General features: G+C 32.5%; 1 protein-coding gene across 12 annotated transcripts in view; it reads right to left on the bottom strand.

The window, feature by feature from the left end:
• LOC105222126 (tyrosine-protein phosphatase 99A) overlaps positions 1-19,738 on the bottom strand; it is a 508,627-nt gene that overhangs the window by 10,888 nt on the left and 478,001 nt on the right. The gene's annotated exons all lie outside the window — the stretch shown is intronic.

The following is a 19,738-nucleotide window of genomic DNA, read 5'->3' as shown; positions in this document are numbered from 1 at the left end:
CCTGTATGCGTATGTGTGTGTATATATGTGTATGGCTGCTTGCAATGTAGCGCTGGCTGACGGGTAAAGTCGTTCATCAATGCGCTTGGCTGTGTGTGTGTGTGCTGGTTGGTGAATTTTTGCCATTAGCATTTTTATTCCAAAAATTATGTTGTACTCAAAATTGGGCAACAAAAAATTGTAAGTAACAAAAAGGGGAGAGAGAATTGGAAATTTTAGATAATACATACATATTGGACTTTACTAGAGAGGGGTTAAAATAATCGATTACTATTTCTTCATTGAACGCTCTGGAAAATTGGTGGCTAGACTCCTCAAAAAAATGCTCTTTAAGTATGCTTTCTAAATATTAATAGTTTTGGTTTTTCTGTTTCCTTTTTTATCCTTATTATTGGAATGAAATTTTCATATCCCAGTATCGATTATTTGAAAAAAATTATATATATTTTCTCTTATATTTCTATTAGGAAATTGAATTCTCTACATTAAATGTACAACCAAGTTTGTAACACATAGAAGGAAACGTCTGATAAATATAAATATATGTTTATATGTATATATGTATATAAGCTGAGTCGCTTTAGCCATGTCTGTCTGTTCATCCCTCAGTTTTTGAGATATCGAACTCAAATTTTGCATACATAATTTTCTCGCCAAGAAGCAGCCCATTTGTCCAAACCGCCCGTATCGGACCACTAGAGCATTTAGCTGTCAAACAAACTGAACGATGAAAACCAAGTCCTTGTATGGCAAACTTTTTTATTTGAAAAGATATCTTCACGAAAATTTACTTATATTATTTTCCAAAGAAACGGTATAATTTATATAAAATATATATATACATATATAAAATTTTTCAGACCGGATCCCTATACCATATGGCTGCCATACCCGCTGACCCATCAAAATCAAGTTCATTTATGGAAACTTTTTCATTAAACAAAAAAAAATCCAATAAATAAAATAATATTGAAAAAAAAAGTTGTGGGCAATATTATAGCTTCATTTAAAGTTTTTTCTTGTTTTTAAAGAAAAAAGTTTCTTTTAAAAAAATAAAAAAATAATCAATTTTTTTACTCCACTCTACAACTTATTTAGGAATTTTTCAGGTTATCTGTCAAATAATTTTTCATCGTTGATTATAATTTAATGTTATACATATCTACTTCATATAAAGGGTGATTTTTTAAGAGCTTGATAACTTTTTTTTTTAAAAAAACGCATAAAATTTGCAAAATCTCATCGGTTCTTTATTTGAAACGTTAGATTGGTTCATGACATTTACTTTTTGAAGATAATTTCATTTAAATGTTGACCGCGGCTGCGTCTTAGGTGGTCCATTCGGAAAGTCCAATTTTGGGCAACTTTTTCGAGCATTTCGGCCGGAATAGCCCGAATTTCTTCGGAAATGTTGTCTTCCAAAGCTGGAATAGTTGCTGGCTTATTTCTGTAGACTTTAGACTTGACGTAGCCCCACAAAAAATAGTCTAAAGGCGTTAAATCGCATGATCTTGGTGGCCAACTTACGGGTCCATTTCTTGAGATGAATTGTTGTCCGAAGTTTTCCCTCAAAATGGCCATAGAATCGCGAGCTGTGTGGCATGTAGCGCCATCTTGTTGAAACCACATGTCAACCAAGTTCAGTTCTTCCATTTTTGGCAACAAAAAGTTTGTTAGCATCGAACGATAGCGATCGCCATTCACCGTAACGTTGCGTCCAACAGCATCTTTGAAAAAATACGGTCCAATGATTCCACCAGCGTACAAACCACACCAAACAGTGCATTTTTCGGGATGCATGGGCAGTTCTTGAACGGCTTCTGGTTGCTCTTCACCCCAAATGCGGCAATTTTGCTTATTTACGTAGCCATTCAACCAGAAATGAGCCTCATCGCTGAACAAAACACGCGCGCGAAACACATTTCGAACCGAACACTGATTTTGGTAATAAAATTCAATGATTTGCAAGCGTTGCTCGTTAGTAAGTCTATTCATGATGAAATGTCAAAGCATACTGAGCATCTTTCTCTTTGACACCATGTCTGAAATCCCACGTGATCTGTCAAATACTAATGCATGAAAATCCTAACCTCAAAAAAATCACCCGTTATTTAATTTATAATATTATTGTATTCATATTTATAGCTAATTACTTTTTGTGTCTCTTATTTCCTACACGGCTTACTTTGACCCTCAACTCGTTGCACTTTAGTTTGACAGATAAGAACACAGTAAATGCAACTTGTGTTAAGAAATATAGCAGCTATTTCAGCGTTACCTCAGATTAATGATGAAATCATTTTATCATACAAATTAGTTCTGGGAAATATACAGTACAGCTCGCAAGTGATTTTTCAATTATGAAGAAATACTCATTTATAAATATCATTAGCTTGATTGCGGCACTCATTTGGTTATACCCGTTAAATATATATAGTTGTTATGTAAATTTATTATAATTTGTTGCCTTACTGATTTACTTTTATAAATTTTTCTCGGAAAAGTGACATTCATAATTTTAAACTGGGTTTCGTGTGTAAATCGGCGATTGAAAGCTTTGAGATAAATGTTATTATTATTAAAAAAAATCAAAAATTCGCAATTTTACATTTTTTAATAATTCTATTATTTTAGCTTTTTAAATAATAGAAAAATGTGTAATAATACACTTTTAGTTAAATTATAGAAGTTTTTCTTTAAATTAATAATATTTTAATTTTTTAAAATTATTATAATGAAAGTTTTTTCGTAATTCTTAAAAATATTTTTTTGGTTATTTTATTAATTTTTTTGGTATTTTGTTTACTTCTTAATTTTTTTTTCATTAATTTTTAAATATTTTTTAAAATATTTTTAACTTAAATTCAGTATATCTCTTAACATGGAATAAAGCAAGCTATTAGAAAAAAAATTAAAAAAATCACAAAAAAAAAAAACTAAAATCAGCCAACTGATCTATCGAATTACTTTTACATCTCAAAAATTAAAAAAACACACGCTTGAAGTGCAAATAAAAAGCTCATATCTTCTCTTATTAGGTGTTTCAGTTTACTTAGTAAAAGTGCACTAAGATACCGTTAGCAACATTGTTTCATTTGCAGTCATATTAGCGTGTCTAAGTTTTATTATTTTGCTGCTTAAACCCAAAGCTGTAGTAAGCTTATAATCTTTTAAGCTCAACAATTGATGAACTAATAACTGTTAAGCTGTTTAACAATGGAATCTAAACTTTTACTTCGCACCATTTGGCTTAAAGTTTCTTAAGGAAGCAAAGTTTTTACATAAATATTTATATAAGAATTATGAAAAAGATAAGAACAGCTGGCTTAGAAGGCAAGCGCAAGCGGTTGGCTAGCGGTTAGTGACTGTGCGGGAGGAAATGTATGAGAAAACACAGGGTTAGGTGGAAAACTTAAAGCCATTTACTGTTGCCAACCGAAAGTATATGAAAATGCATATTTCGGTTAGAGTTGAGGTTCTTCGGTACTACAGCAAATATATAAATACATACATATATAGTATGTATATGAATTCAAACGCAAATCAAAGTAGTAATCTGCCGCAGTTTGCGGTTCTTGTGCAGGAAAGCGTCAATGTAGTTGTTTTTAGATACTACCAGTTGCCGGAAAAGTAAAAGAGTGGGTTTCAAGTATTTAGGTGTGGTATTTAAAGAAATTGTTCTGCGGCTGGGGAGTACTTAAGGAAATCATACATGTCAGCCATAAGTTTTGGAGATATAATATTTGATTTTGTTTATATGTATGTGTGTATGTGCATGTACAAAAGTAAGAAACGTACTTTGCGCATAAATTCGTTCATATTTGTCTGCAATTCTTAACTAGTTTATGGTTTTTTGCTATTAGCTTTAAGTTGATAGTTATAGGGAATAAGTGTGGGTCGCAGAGCGTAATAAAGCTGAATTATTTCCTATACTGATATATGTATATGGGATGAAAAATATTAGTTCATCTTTTAATGTTAAATAATTAATTAATTAAAAAAAAAATAGAAAAAAAATTAAAAATAAATTTAATAAAATAAATTTTAAATATTAATTTTTAAAAGTTTACCTAAATTATTTTGTATAATTATTTTTTTTTTTTTAATTATTTTAAAAAAAATTCAGAACTAATTTTTTTTCATAATTTAAATATTCCAAAACTTAAAAAAATAATAAATATTAATTAAGAAGCTAGGAAATTAAGAAAAAGAAAAAGTGAAAACGGAAAAATTTAATAAAATAATTTTTTTTTAATAATTTACTTTTTTTCATTATTTTAGTTTTTTTATTAATTTTTTTTCGTTATTTCGATTCGAAATATTAAAAAAAAATCAAAAATAATTAACTACTTAATTAATTAAAAAAAAATACGATAAAAGTGAAAATTAAATTATTATTTTTTTTTAATTTCCCTGTAGGAAAAACAAAAGCATTTTTTATAATGTTTTTTTTTCATTATTTAAAAATTGCAAAAATTAAGAAAAATTAAATATTATAAAAGTAATTAAAATAACAATTATCTTAGATTACGTTACTGGTAGCGATAGCTGATATTTATAGGAGTTTTTTATAGTCATAATAGAATAAAAAAGAATTATAACAATCTTGGTGGGAGAATGTAAAACAGCTGATATCTTTTGAATATTGAAATATTTCAAACAGAAAATATTAAAACTAAACCTTTGTAGTATACTTTTTGGCTGTCATATATTGTATTAAATAATTTCTTAATTAACACCAAATCCCATCCCACACATCACAAATTTATGACAAATTAAGATGCATTTGAATCTTTTTAATGCTATGTTCGGACCGACATTGAAAACATGTTTTCGGGGGAAAAAGTGGTTTTCTCATGAAAACTTGTGTTTTCGTCCATGTAAAATCTGTCAAACGAAAACACAGTTTTCGCTGAAAACTACTTGAAAACTTACATTCCACTCACTATAATCGGTGCCTGCTCTAGTTTAATCGATTTTTTTGGAAGACATATTTTGCTGCCCCTAAATTGCTACTATATATTTGTTTACATTCCATATAAAAATACAGCTGCTCACTGTTAAGGGGATTCTCTTGTTCTTGAAAAACCATTGCATGGTGCATCAATTGCAGAATTTTCTTCTTGGTGCAACGGCACAACAAACACACGCAAAAATTTGTTTGCAATAGCCGTAAAATATGTCAGACCAAAACCCATGTTTATTTTCGTACCGTCATATATCACTAGATTCTGCAATGGGTGCTCTTTTGGCCTTGCATATTTTGGTATAGGATTTTTGCATTTTGTGTCATCGTGCAATCTTGCAAGAGCAAGAGAATACCCGTATTGATAGTTGTCAGTGGAAACTCAGCGAAAACATAAATTGTCGGTCCGAACGACTTACATTCCACAAGATACAAATGTGTTTTCAAAATGTTTTCAATGTCGGTCCGAACATAGTATAAGACATTTACTATTAAATGCTAATAAATCTAACATTTTCATAAGCATTTCATCCCGAAAGTATGCAATGACATGCGCCAAAAAGGAAAAATGGTGCCAAATAAAATTGGCAGTTTGCGTGGACATCAATATTTATTGTTGTTTCTAAAGGTTAAATAACCAATTTTTTATATTTTATTAGGCACATTTTGTTGAGAAAAAATGAATTTAGTTAAACTTTACAAAGATAATTATGGAAAAAATGCTGTTGAGCGCTCAAGTTATTTTTAAGTTTATATATGTACGTATGTTATATAGGAAAAGTAAAAACGAAAATCTTCGGGAGGAATTTGAGCTTAGAATTTTTTCACGTAAGTATGTAGCTTGTAAATGACAAAGGGAAACCCTGTCGGTGCCGGATAAAAAATATATGTATATGTGTATATAAACTTTCAACGTGAAGAGCTGAGTCAATTTAGTCATGTCCGTCTACCGATCTCTGAAGCTGCTCATTTATCGGAACCGCCGATATCGGACACTATTCACATAATCTTTGTATAAAAAACTTTCTTATTTAACGCGATATCTTCACAGAATTTTGTGCAGACAATTTTCCTAGCCAACGTTACAATTTCCAAAAATATTGTTCAATTCAGACCACTGTAGCATACAGCTGACATACAAACTGAAACATCAAATACTTTTATACTCTCTTATACTATAAGAAATGCAACTGAGAAGAGTATTATTTTTTTTATTAATTCCATAAAAATAGCTAATAATGAGCACACTAAGTTCATCAAACTTTTTCCGGATTTATTTACAATTAAAAGTATTTTTTATTTACATTAAAAATACATACTCTCCAGTAATCATTTCCGAAGAATTACAAAAACACATTAAAAAGCCCTTTAATTAAATTTTTACAAGAAAACTTCCCCAGAAGATACGACAAAAAAATAATAACAATTGTTATCGTTATCAGCGCCGGGCAAGGTAAGCGTTGGAACAAACATACATATACATTTCCTTATGAGTATTTTTATTATATCTGGTATATATGTATGTATAGATGAAAGTGAGATAGCACAACGGTGTGTGTGTGTTGATATCTCCGATGTTAATATATTTTTATATGTTCAACATTCACACCTACATACAAGCCAGCCGTAAACTTTTATCTACGCATATTGTCTGCTATTTGTTGTTTATTTTTGTCTGTTATTTTATAATATGTGCACACACATGCATGCATATATATGTATATAGTATATGCAAATTATATGGAGAAATAACAAATAGTATGGAGGGAGACACCGTGTGATTTTTCAAATGCGTATTTGATAACAAAACCCTCAAAATATTGACATAATATTTTAGTTAGTGTAATTATATAGTATATATATTATGTACATATATGCTTAAAAATTTCATAAATTACAAACTTATTTCACCAGCTATGCTTTTAAATGTCTTGTTTTGCTATCACATTTTTTTTAAGTTACTGCGCATTAAAGTTGTTGTTTTATTCTTAGAAAAATAATTAATTGCAAAAACAGAATTACGTAAATAGTGCTAATGACAAGCAAATAAGAATATAATTTTCAAACGTCAATACATAAGTATATACATACATACATATACATACATACATATACATACATACATATGTATGCATAGTACATTTGTACCTGACAACAATATGCAATGAGTAGAAGATTCAGATACACATATACATACATATATATATATAATTACATACATATATACATCACCATGCATATATCTGTACATAACAATTTTCGAAAAATGCGCATTTTCGCAAATATATATATACATATGTATGCAAGTATTTGTGTGCGAGTATTTATTTAGTTTGTTATCGCCAAGCAGCGATAACGACTAAGCGCGTGTGTGTGTGTGTGCGAATGTAAGTGAAACATATGCGATTTTTTCTAGCGAATTAAAAAAATAAATAGCTTATCATATCTGCTTGAGTTGCCTTAATTAATATTACAACTCTCTAACCCTACTTAGCGCGCACCCTCGCCTTAACTCGCTGTATTCAATATGAGTTAGCCCCACACCTGGCAAAATGTTGCCATGGAAATTTTATTTTTTCATATAACAATATTTAGCTGAAGCTTTAATATCGGCATGCTAGCTGAAATAGCGTAGTTAAGCAGCACATTATTGGCCGCTTCGCTGTCACGTGACACAAGTTAATATTGTACCATATGTAAGCAGCGCTTGTAGTGGATATGAGTCAGCCAAAAGTACATACAACTGTGCGATTTATTACCTTAGGAGCGGATATTTTGAATGACCATAGGAAATTGTAAAAAACTTGGTAGAGAATGTATAAGTAAACGATAACTAATTCTGTCTGGAATCCCCCTAGAGGGAAAGGTGGAGTTATACGCGTACGCAGACAGGTATATACATATGTATGTATGTAAATATATACTCTATTTTTAGCGGGAAAAACTTTCAGTTTTTTTTTATAATATGCTGCTGCATATAAAAGTCATATCAATTCGCTTTTTTATAATTATATATAAAAGACTTATTGCTTTGAAAAACTATAGACAAATGCATATACATTACACATATGTATGTATATGTATGAATACTTGCGTATTTTTATATGTTGAATATATTTTCAAGTGCCAATTACGAAATGTATGTCAGTGCTGATATCGATTGAGACTTAAATATTTTTTAAATACTAAATATTTTTTTTTGTATGATAGATAGTATGAAAAATAATTATAAAATTATTAGTTCGCCCTGATATCGGAAAGTGAATTTTCAATGACTTTCGTTTGGTGTTAATAACTTAATGATGAATTATGGCTATTAAAGGGTGCGCAGCAGATCGTATCGTGTTATATATGACAGGCACAATCATTAATAAGCACAGATGGAGCGCCATTTAAAAGCGATCAGCGCAACTTAAAGCGGTCGACAGTAAAGCAAGATCATTTTAGGGCGTTAACCGGCTTATAATTGAGCTTACAGAAGCAATTGTTGCACTTGAACGCCTTTATTAGGTAATTACAAAAGAAATTTGAATTTTAAAAATGAAGTCAAAAAATTTATCAAGACGAAATGTCAAGAAATTTTATTTAATTAAAGCATTTAAAAAAAAATACTATAATTTAGCCTACATTTTGGCTGAAATTATGTGAAAAAATATAAACTTTACTCACAAGTTCTACATAATTCATATTCTAATACAATTTTTTCAAATATTTTTGGCTAAAAAAGTAGTAATATATATGACAATTAAATACAACCCTAAAGGTATGCTATGTATAATTGAAAATGATTATATAATTTTTTAAAAAAATTGGTGCCATAGTTTTATTTTGATTAAAGAATGTTGAAGTAAGCGTATTGTAATATAACTCATGTGAGTGTTTGATAAGCCAGTGATTGACAATTTTCCAAATTGGTGTTTAATCCTAAAAGTATGTTAATACTGTGGCTGATACATATGTAGGTAGTACTACTAATACCATCTATATGATTTCTATTAGTTAGATTATAAGTATTAGTTAAGGAATAATCGCATTTTTGATGAAGCAACAAAAATGAATGAAAAAGCATTTTGTGCGTTAAGAAAGAATTGGTTTTTGGGGTAAAAATACTATTGAATTTGGGCTGTGCATCAGTGAAATTAATCGAGTCCAATCGATTGTCAGCCTGGTGGACTGCATATTAAGAAACGGTTCTCAAGCATGGAAAGACAAAAAAATCGGCTGGCAAGGTTATGGCATCAGTCTTTTGGGATGCCCGTGGTATATTATTCATCGAATGATAAATGAACCAGTTTTAATTCATTGCATTGTGTATTTGATTGCAGTTCTATTCTACCATTCCCAATATTTAGCAATTTTATTATTTTTCAGGAAGGATCAGTTTGAAATTGTACGCATGTATGTATTCATCGTTCCCGTTTAAATATTGTATTGCTCCCTGCAATGCTTCGAAAAGATTTCTGTATATCTCAAATTTTTTTATCAACACTTCCGTTATGTCACTATTTTTTTATGCCAGACCTTTTGCAATTTTAAATTGCCTGTCAAGATACCCCTTCCAATAGTTAGCAGGTATGAAACAAATTTTATAGCTACCCATAGATGTATTGAATCACCCAATTTATTACTTAAGAATGAACTCTGTCCACAATATAAAAACTTGATTCACAGATGTCGCCTTTCACTTTGACATCGTTTTCTTTAATGCACGTTTACGCCAATTTAAGATTTGAATATTGAATACTGTGATGGTAGCGCCATCTATCGGTCAAACATTCCAAAATTAACAATTGATTAAAAATGAAAAAATAATTTTAAAAACATTTTTCAGTGGACCAAATTGTAAATCTAAAGCATTCTCGAATCTCCTTGAACATACACACAAAATTTCATCAAAATCGGTCCATCCGTTTAGGAGCAGTTCAAATGCAAACACACGGTCAGAAGATTTATATATATAAAGATATGGAAATAAAAAATACTTTGTATACTTTTAGGTTGACATTTATAAAATCTGGCAATTGAATAATCTTGGTAATATGATTGTAACTTTTGTTCAAAACATATTAGAACCTTATGTTTATTATACTCTCGCAACATAGTTGCTAGGAGAGTATTATAGTTTTGTTCACATAACGGTTGTGTGTAAGTCCTAAAACGAGTAGAGTTGAAATCCGGATGTCTGTCTGTCCGTCCGTCCGTCCGTGCAAGCTGTAACTTGAGTAAAAATTGAGATATCATGATGAAACTTGAGTCCGTGCAAGCTGTAACTTGAGTAAAAATTGAGATATTATGATGAAACTTGGTACACGTATTTCTTGGCATAAGAAGGTTAAGTTCGAAGATGGGTAAAATCGGCCTACTGCCACGCCCACAAAATGGCGAAAACCGAAAACCTATAAAGTGTCATAACTAAGCCATAAATAAAGATATTAAAGTGAAATTTGGCACAAAAGATCGCATTAGGGAGGGGCATATTTGGACGTATTTTTTTTGGAAAAGTGGGCGTGGCCCCGCCCCCTTATAAGTTTTTTGTACACATCTGCGTTGACATAAAAACGCCGATTCATTAAGTACAAATTTTAATATTTTTTTTATAAGTTTGTTAAAAAAACAGAAAGAGGCTAGTTAATTCGATAACTATAAATAATTTACCTGAAGCAAATTCTCATTTAGCTATAAATTTATAAAATAAATTTTATTTTTTTTTTAATCTACTCTTTTTTCTCGCTTTTTGTAATCTCTTATCTTTGTTTAGTCTAGTAAAATTTGCATAGCTATGTTTGTAGGTTTAGTGAGCAGTCATGGCATTTACATAATACATAATAATAGTAATTGATGACATAAATTAAATCAAAATTCTACGGCTGAGCGACGACAATGTTATAGTTTTATGCTCTAATAAGCGCATTATGACCCTTGAGTATCAAAATATGGCTAGAGCGCCAGACACATCAAAAAAAGCAAAAAAAAAAAAACGGAAAACAAAACAAAAAAAACTAAGAAAAAATTAAAAAAGCAAAAATATAAAAAAACAACAAAAGCCTAATTGTATGTAAAAATATAAAATTGGGTAAAAACAAACAAAAAGAAAATTCAAAAGCTAACAGGAAAACTAAAAAGGCAGAAAATAAAAAAAAGAAACAACAAAAGCAAATTGTATGTAAGAATAAAAAATTGGGCAAAAAATAAATATTTAAATTTATGAGTACATGCGCACTCAGGCGGGCAACGAACGACACACTTACGTGAACCAATTTCCGCGCTTCTTTTTCTTTTTATGCTGCGTAGCTTCTAAAACAGACGCACGTTTCTCCGTCATTTCGCGGCAGCAGCAAGTAAATTGCAAAGATTTGAATGAGTGTCTTACGCCGACTGCACTTGCGATGCACAAAAACAGCAATTTACATATACACGCATGTATGTATGTAAGGGCATATGGGTGCAAAAATATTTAGTTTTCCGAGAGTAAATTATTTGAGGTCTAATGCATATTTTTGTATATTTTGTAATTTGAATTTGACTGCATATTTTTTGTATGCACTGTATACATTTTTGATAAGTACTTTTACGTTTTTTGGATTTTCAATATTTTTTTTTTATTTACTGAAATTTTCACTGCACTTTTGATGTTTAGTTAATTTTTTTATGTTATTTTTTGTTTTAAATTAGTGGCACATTTTTTGCCTGCACTGTATAAACTAGTTGTAACAACTTTTATTTTAAATTAAATTAATTAAATTTTTTTATAATTAATTTATTATTATTTTTTCTCATTTTTCACTTCACTTTTGAAGTTTTTTTTATGCATTTTACCTTGCATAACACTTTTCCAACTGATATTTGCTTCTTTATATATATATGTACATATATATACATATGTATATATTATTTTTGGTTTTCTATTGCACTTGCATTCAAAATTTAGAACAATTTTCTTCGGAAATTTTGTGTATTTTTACAGTGAAACATTGCGTCATTCGCACAACGTTGCACGCCCAGCAAACACTAACAATAACAATAACAGTGGGTAGTGAAAAACCCAGGCAACTCGCAGCGCTCGTATAAACAATAAATAAACAGCAAAGTTTACACGACGCGTTCGCAATTCTAAATGCTGGCTGGCATTCGGCGAGCGAAAGCGAAAAGTCACATTCAGTTTCGTTGCATGTGAGCGAAAAAATCCACCCAAAAAAAAATAAAACAGGAAAAAGATATAAACAAAAGCCGCAGAACACGCAATAAACCAACAAATACAACAAAAAGTCAATATAATAATACATAATAAACAGATGCACGTCAAAAAGGAAATGTGCGTACACACTTTTTACAACAACAATTTTGACTTTCGACGCCAAGTTGGGCGCGGACCACTGTGGGTGGCTTCAAGCGGCGGTCCTACAATTTGCGCCGTTTCTTTGTTCGTATATATGACGAAAAGTGTGTCATTTATTACAAAAATCAACACAGCACTAGCACGCTCTCACTCGCGTATTCAAGTGTCACTACAAACGTCACTCAGACAGTTGGTCAGGTAGAGTCATAACACAGTGTCAAGTGGCGCGCACGAAAGGTATTATTAAGCGCAGAAATTTTGATAGTGCACACGGCGCAAATTTCAATTGTTAACTAATAAGCACGATAAAGATTTGAGAAACGATCACCAGCGGCTGGGTGTCTCGCTGGCTGACTATCAGCGGACCAGAAAATTGCTGAAGAAAAGAGCGGACCGGCTGGGAGCTTGTGAGAAAAGTGCGCCACTCAGTATGCTCCCTATATTGGAGCATTAAGAAATAAGTACAACGAAATGATTACTCCAAAATACTAATATATGTATATATACATATATATAAAATTAATATAGATCTGGAGGCAGGCGGCAGGTGTGGGGAACTGTGGCAAACTAATTGAAGAAGTTTGTTATACCAATAAGACTATTCAATTACTTTACTACAAAGGTGCTAGAAATATTTATACAAGTATCCAAGTGCACGAGTGGCAAACGCTCTTATTCCCGTACTGACGTACATACATTTCATCACTCTCGCGAAAGCGTTTGGTGCTCTTTGTTTCTGCTTGGCGGCGTGAAAAAATGCTTTGCTTGTCGGCTTGCTAAGTGTAAGAGTGTTCTCGTTTGCTTGTATACTCATGTAAGTTAATATGAATGACGTCAGTAGCATGTGAGGCGAACTGTAGGCGCTCGGGCGGCTAGTAAGATCAGCTGTTTCAAGCGAATGGAGGGCAATCCGTAAACAATGCTGCCGACTTGTTTGTTTTTTTTTTCGTTTACTTGAAACGTTTAATAATAGTTATTGTGGAGAATGAAATTTAATAAGTACATGTGCTATTTTGGGGAAGCAATGGTTAAGAGAATGAAGACATATAAAAGAAAGGTTAACTAGTAAGAGTAAGAGTAAAAGAAAGATAAACTAATATTCATTTAAAACCGAATTGGGGACGAAACAATAAAGTAATAATTAGTTTTAATAATAAATAAATAAAAATGTGCACCGAAGCTATAACACCCTTTGCAGGCGCATTTTTTATAGCACAAACTGAATAAACAGGCAATAGTAACACGATCTGAAGAATTTCTTCCGATGTTGCCTCGCTGCCTTAGACAGAAATCCATGCCAAATTTCGTGTAGACATCTTGTCAAAAAAAAATTTTCCACACCAGCAGTTCATACCGATCATTCAGTTTATATATACACCATATGTATAAGTAGCTTCTCGAAGAGAAAAGGACATGCACAAAATTTCAAATCGATACTTTAAAAACAGAGCGATTAGTTCGAGTGTATACAGACTAAAAATCCAACACTCTCCCCCACTAAATTCACAGCGACCATTTTCACTAACTGGGCGAAGGAGTACAGATTTGGCCTCAATATTGCAGTCCATGGCGTTAAAATATCGACTGTCTAAGATTTAGGTGTGTCATTTAATAACCGGTGCTCCTTCACTTCAACAAAGAAACGTTGTTGGCAATCGGCCGCTGCTTAGTTATGGCGCACCAATATGTTCGCCTGAATGCAGGAAAATGCAGACGAGTAAGCTTCAGACATGTCAGAACACTGCACTTCGGACTATAATAGGATGCTTCTTGATGTCTCCCATCGAACACCTGCACAGTGAAGCCCGCATGCTCTCAGTTAAGGAGCATAATGAACTTCTCTCCAGCAGTTTCTGCTGGAATGCTTCATGAAAAATCATCCCCGCCTGTAGCGGAAACGTCTCTTAGGACCATCAAGAGGTCCTTCCTCAACTACGACGACGACATAAAACAATACGCCGACCAGACTTCGGACGCAACAAGCTTCAGATATGCACTGACCGCCAATCACTGTGGAGCCATAAACACCTTCATCGGCTCTTTCTCAGTGAATGGGGTATTAGCAGGATGACATATCAAATATACATTTGTCCAGAGTCCCCGGATGACATTAATCACCTCTTCGCTTACGAAGCTAACCCTACACAACTGACACCCTTCTCCCTATGGTCTGACCCCGTCGAAACAGTACGTTTCCTGGGAATATGGCTTGATGATCTCGGTGACAACTTAAAGTTTCTTCAGTTAAAAGACGTACCAACTAATTCTGACAAAAGACAACATAAACGGTTTTAATTAACACGAAAATACTCGAAGTTTAAGTGAAAATTCCAAAAAAAAGTTGTTGATTCAAATAACCTTTCAGTAAGAAGGGAGAATTTGGTGCCTTTAGTAGTTAAGAGGCATACCTAGTTGGAAATAAATTTTCATATGTCGATACGTTGTGCCTTTAAACATATCATGCTAATGGGTGATCCAAGTAGAGTTACTTTTTTCAATAGTTGTTTTCGACAGATCGATCGCGGGTTGCGTTGGGTATTTCATCATTGAAAGACTTGAACAACGTTTACAAATCGTTCAACCTTATTACGAAAATTCATGTTCTGTAAAGAATGTGTTTCGCTCACTTCGCTCAACTTATAGACAAAATAATCGGCCTACTGAGCATACTATTCGTAACACCATCACCCATCTTGAGATCCAGCATTCATTATTGGATTTTATTCTACCGAACAGACCACGTTTCGAACGCAGTAAAGAAAATATGACAGCCGCAGTTAAAAGTGACGTAGAGACGTATAGAACGACTTTGCGCATTTTACGTGGAAATCTTAAATTGAAAGCTTACAAAATACAGCTTGTGCAAGAACTAAAGCCGCTTGACGTTCTTAAGCGATATCGCTTCGCTTTATGGGCTCTTGAAAAATTCCAAGAAGATCGACATTTCATCATTGTAGGCTCAATGGATATGTAAACAATCAAAATATCCGCATTTGAGACGAAGAGCAACTTGAAGAGTTCAAGAGCTGGGATTTCATACAGAAAAAACAACGGTTCGGTGTGGCTTGTGAAAACATCGGTCTACATTTGTTCAAAAATGATGGCGGTGAGAACGTAATCATCAATGGCGACCGTTATTGCGCCATGATAACCGACTATTTGATATCTGAAATTGAAGCTCGTTATCTCAACGATAATTAGTTTCAACAAGACGTCATGACTTTCAATACATCACATGAATCAATGGATTTATTGAGAAAACGCTTCACCGAAGTCCAATCGATTGACCACGAAGATCATGTGATATGAAATCGTCAGAGTTTTTCCTGTGGGGACTGGTAAAGTTTGAAGTCTATACGGACAATCCCGCTTTGATGCAGGCCTTGATAAAAACATCAAGCGTGTCATTCGCCTATTACCAGTCGAAATGCTCGAATGAGCCATCGATAATTGGACTCTTGGATGGACCACCAACGCTTGAATGTTCTTTGGAATTATAATAAGCATGGGGAATTAATGATGAAATTGAAGTTTCTGTATTTTTTCTTTAAAAAAGTAGGGAATCTTGAAATGGATCACTCTTTAAAATTTCAAATCGATATCTCAAACAGTTTTTGAGCTACGGGCTTCCAAAGTGCAATCGGACACTTGACTTTATTTTCGACCGTAGGTAATTTTAGGGACTACATATATTATAGCTTAACGTTATAGTTTAACTTTATACATTTATGCCATATAGGGTGACGATTTTTGAGTTTGACAAACAGATATGAGAAGTCCGATCTAACGAGAAGTATTGCTATATGTATGAATAGGTATTGCCTAAAATCGAATTTCCTAAGTTTCAAAACTTTAAGCAACACCTTAAACCAACTTTCATTCTTCAAAATGTAGAAAATGTAAGTCAAGCTTAATTCTCCAGCAAATATCTTAAATTTGCTAGCTAATTCCTTTTGTGAGATTTAGCACAGTAAACAGTTATTCTCTTTTGAATTCTTTATTATGTTATCATTTTCTTGTTTCATTGACATTCTTTCATTACAAATTCTACTATATTTGTTTCATTTACACGCTTTTTCTTCTTCTTAACTGAAGATGTCAATGTCAATCTGTGTAAAGTCTTTTGCTTGTAAATTTGGACCAAACAGAAATTTTTCAGATATTCGTATTTTCACACAGTTCTTTAACTTTTCGCCAACATTTTTTTCATATGCAGACACGCACACTCACGAATATGTGCGTTTATATGTGTGAGTGCACATGTGTGCTACTTTGAGTTCCCAACTTTCGCAACTTTTTTGGCGCGCTTATCTCAAAGCAAGAATACTAAAAGTACCTCAAAAAAGGAAAAATATGTATATGACAAACTTCTTTGATAAAAGTTGGGACTGTGAAAAAATTTAATATTTACCACCTGAAATGGAAATGAAAAAGTTGGCAGTAGCCATTTTTGTGCAATGACGTGAAGAAAATAAAGTTGATTGGGTTTTGTTTTTGTTTTTGGTTTTGAGGTAAATAACTTTAAATGTAATGTGCTTGATGAAGTGGTTACCGTTATAGGCATGTGGAAATGTGTGTATGAATGTATGTTTTTTGAAATTTGTTCGGATATTGGCATATTAAAACGAAATGACTCTATTTTATAAATATAAGTAAAATTTTGTAAAATTTTTAAAATTTTCGAATTAGAAAAAAAGTTTTGCAAAATGCGGGCTTTGATGTTAACGTATCCAATTTTTTTTATATAAAGTTAATATTCTATACAAAGTGAATTTCACAACAAGTACATTGTGGACCGCACGTCGAAGTCACTTGACTTATGATCACATAGGCATTGATCGTCTGATAGCAAAAATAGATGGCTTTGACTGCCTACCCAAATCTCTATATTTACTTCCTCTAACATCTTTATGTTAGGTAATTTGAAAATCAATGTATAATCGATCAATATTTGGTTAGTTGAGGAGCTCAACGCAAAGACTGGTGCTAAAGTGGACGTTATACCGGCCGAGTGTACGTAAATATAATAGAATGAGATAATATGTAGATTGAAACAGTCTTTATCTAGAACCATTGTTTTTGTTACTATTTAAGCGGCATACAGTTTTGCTCACATAATTTTAAAATTTCGCATCCCTTGAAAGTACGTCAATATTAGATTTGAAATCATTAGCCTTGCGGTCAAGGCGTGTTAAAAAATTTCTAAACTTCGTCTAGTGGAATCGCAGGAAACTGCAAAGATGGACTAGCTGCCAAAAAAGGCACCTTAGGTTGGCTATAGTCAGAGGTCGGAGGTTCGTTCTCTTGGGACTTCTACTGCTGGCTAGCTGGGTTTAGGATAGATGGGTTAGAGCTGCGCGACTATTATTTCATGCAATATCGCAATATCTACTAGTGAGCTCTTCACTCTTAGCAACTTTAGGTTCTTTTAAGATTATAACTAGTCATTGCCACATTGGTGTGCATGCGGTCGGTTTGAAAATCTTATGCCTGCTAGGTATATTTTATTTTTTATTATTATGCCTATGCGAAATTATCATTTAAACGAGTTGGAGCTGATAGACATCCTGGGGATATAGTAAGGGATAGGAGATATCTCTCTTATGACTTCTCCTACTGTATAGCTGGTCTTCAGGGAAATTGCTTAGCATTGGGCGACTATTATTTCATGCGTCGTCGCAAGATCTTTTTGTGAGTTCTTCGATCTATGCGAAAACTAGTGAGAATACGAATAAATCGTTTAGGCAGTTGTGTAATAGTTTGCCGACTTTTAAGATCTCATATATATCCGCATATTACAGACCTTGTGCGTTCTCCAAATTCAGAATAAGGCATAGAACTCTTGCAGACATCACCGTGGGTCAGTGGGAACACAAAAAGAACGTATAAACAGATTTATAATGACCTCAAGGTGCCTTGTCGACTTATAAGATCTGTTACATCGGTATAAAATGCTCCAAGTGCGTTCTCCAACTTCAGGGTTAACCACAGAACCTAACCTGACTTAACCAAACGCAGACCATATTGCTTTCATTGCTAATATTAAATAATCTAAACTAAAATATTAAACTGCTATATTTTTGTCTACTTTCACTTGAGTTGTATAACAATTCCGGCTTCAAATCACTAATTAGACGACTACCCGCATAACAGAATATACAGATTTCCCATTTAATATTTACAGAAGTGGCTTTCATTAAAACTTAAGTGTATTTTAGCTACACAAACGTAAGTACGCAATTGCCTTTTCTCGAAGAAGCCTTTAATGTAAATTCCCGCATTTTCAAAGCTTATGCAATATTTTCCCAACCTCTTTGCTGACCAGCAGCCACTTGCTTTTGTTTAACCTTTCGCTGGAGCAGCTGTCTATTTACAGTACACTTCTAAGGCGAGCTTAATTTTCTTATTATATCCTTTTGAAAAACTCACTTATGTATATGTATATAACATACCTATGTACTATATACATATGTACATTTTACTGCCTATATTCTATATTTTATATATAAACGTCTATATATATGTATTGAAATATTGTAATTGTAAAGCATTTAATCAGTAGGAGTAATGCAATTAGTTGATGCTTTTGCGTTTTCTTTGCCACGTCCACCAATTTACACAGCAATCGACGAGCTGCAGCTTTGAAATTTTGTCGAAAGCGCTTCTTCGAACTAAAGAGTTAAATGAAATATTTTTTTTATTATTTTCCATGCTGCGCCTTTTCTTGATTTCATATTTTTTTTCTAATATTTTACGAAAACGCATTTAGTCACTTTGAACTGCCACGTTGGAGTGCAATAAAAATAATGAAACTGTAATAAACAAGCAAGTTTTTGAGAAAGTTGCCATAAATACAAATAGCACTTGAATTGTTGAAGTGAGTGCACTGGTTTTGCCTGAACGCTTTGGCTTTGTCGGCGAAAGTGCAGTGTACAAAGGAAGTCTTCGGTTACGGTTACATTTGGGGGAGAATAATTTGTGCGGTTAACAAAGTTAAGTTTACTGATTTTTAGGAAATAAATTAATTTTGTAAATGATAAGTATTTGAAAAAATAATTAATAATAATAATATTAGGCACTACATATCGAGAATATAGTTATTATTAAAAATTTATGAATATCTGAATATCAAAAAAAAAAATTGATTTTTTATACTTTTTTTCTATACTTTTTTCAATAGCCTTTTTTTGACTGATCACGCATGAATCGTGTCAAGCTGTCATGTTATTTTTATTCAGTCTTGCTTGCCATTTTATCATGGAGAGACGATTACAAATCTTTTAACTTTATTACGACAATTCACGTTATATAAAGAATGTGTTTCGTGCGGTTCGCTCAACTTATGGTCAACATAATCGTCCTACTGAGCGTACTATTTGAAACATCATTATCCATCTTGAGACCAAACATTCATAATTGAATAATCTTTGACCGAG

Source organism: Bactrocera dorsalis, chromosome 2, assembly GCF_023373825.1.
Source record: "Bactrocera dorsalis isolate Fly_Bdor chromosome 2, ASM2337382v1, whole genome shotgun sequence".
NCBI lineage: Eukaryota > Metazoa > Arthropoda > Insecta > Diptera > Tephritidae > Bactrocera > Bactrocera dorsalis.
Note: the sequence above shows the minus strand (reverse complement) of the source record. Positions and strands in the feature narration are given on the sequence as shown.